Source organism: Schistocerca piceifrons, chromosome 5 (assembly GCF_021461385.2).
Source record: "Schistocerca piceifrons isolate TAMUIC-IGC-003096 chromosome 5, iqSchPice1.1, whole genome shotgun sequence".
Taxonomy (NCBI): domain Eukaryota; kingdom Metazoa; phylum Arthropoda; class Insecta; order Orthoptera; family Acrididae; genus Schistocerca; species Schistocerca piceifrons.
In genome coordinates, this window is record NC_060142.1 from 228,001,387 (window position 1) to 228,003,203 (window position 1,817).

Here is a 1,817-nt window from a genome sequence, read left to right on the forward strand (position 1 = left end):
GTAAGTAATCTATTTTCTATACTGATGGCACTTCCCCAGTATTCTACCAATAAACTGAAGTCTACCACCTGCTTTACCCATGACTGAAACTATGTGATCATTCCGTTTCATATCGCTATGAAGTGGTACACCCAGGTATTTATTTGTATGAGTCGGCCAATTCCAACAATGACTCATTGATATTATAGTCATAGGATCTACATTTTCCCATTTTGTGAAGTGCACAATTTTACATTTCTAACCATTTAGAGTAAGTTTCCAATCTCTGCACCATGTTGAAATCTTATCAAGATCTGACTGAATATTTATGCAGCTTCTCTCAGATAGTACTTCATTACAGATAAACACATCATATGCAAAAGGCCTGACTTCACTATTAATATTGTCTGTAAGGTCATTAATACAAGGGCAGTTCAATAAGTAATTCAACACATTTTTTTTCTGAAACAGGGGTTGTTTTACTCAGCATTGAAATACACCTGGTTATTCCCCAATCTTTTAGCTACACAACACTGTTTTTCAACGTAATCTCCATTCAATGCTACGGCCTTACGCCACCTTGAAATGAGGGCCTGTATGCCTGCACGGTACCATTCCACTGGTCGATGTCGGAGCCAACGTCGTACTGCATCAATAACTTCTTCATCATCCGCGTAGTGCCTCCCACGGATTGCGTCCTTCATTGGGCCAAACATATGGAAATCCGACGGTGCAAGATCGGGGCTGTAGGGTGCATGAGGAAGAACAGTCCACTGAAGTTTTGTGAGCTCCTCTTGGGTGCGAAGACTTGGGTGAGGTCTTGTGTTGTCATGAAGAAGGAGAAGTTCGTTCAGATTTTTGTGCCTACGAACACGCTGAAGTCGTTTCTTCAATTTCTGAAGAGTAGCACAATACACTTCAGAGTTGATCGTTTGACCATGGGGAAGGACATCGAACAGAATAACCCCTTCAGCGTCCCAGAAGACTGTAACCATGACTTTACCGGCTGAGGGTATGGCTTTAAACTTTTTCTTGGTAGGGGAGTGGGTGTGGCGCCACTCCATTGATTGCCGTTTTGTTTCAGGTTCGAAGTGATGAACCCATGTTTCATCGCCTGTAACAATCTTTGACAAGAAATTGTCACCCTCAGCCACATGAAGAGCAAGCAATTCCGCACAGATGGTTCTCCTTTGCTCTTTATGGTGTTCGGTTAGACAACGAGGGACCCAGCGGGAACAAACCTTTGAATATCCCAACTGGTGAACAATTGTGACAGCACAACCAACAGAGATGTCAAGTTGAGCACTGAGTTGTTTGATGGTGATCCGTCGATCATCTCGAACGAGTGTGTTCGCACGCTCCGCCATTGCAGGAGTCACAGCTGTGCACGGCCGGCCCGCACGCGGGAGATCAGACAGTCTTGCTTGACCTTGCGGCGATGATGACACACGCTTTGCCCAACGACTCACCGTGCTTTTGTCCACTGCCAGATCACCGTAGACATTCTGCAAGCGCCTATGAATATCTGAGATGCCCTGGTTTTCTGCCAAAAGCTGAGCAGCAAGTCGTATACTCCTAGCTCACTCATTTGTTACATAGTTTAATTCTTAATTTCTTTGCGTGTTTTTGGTACTTGCATTGTTTAATTCATAAATTTCGGGCATATTATAGTATTTGAGAGTGTAGCATCACGTTTTAGTACCTGAATAGTGTAAATTCGCGTAGTCTCCTTCCGCCGCTGAGTAGTGTCAGCAGTGCGCAAGTAGCAGCATTACTGCATTTACTAGGCAATCTTGTATTTTAATAACCGTTTAAATTTTGTTGATTTGTTTGCGCTC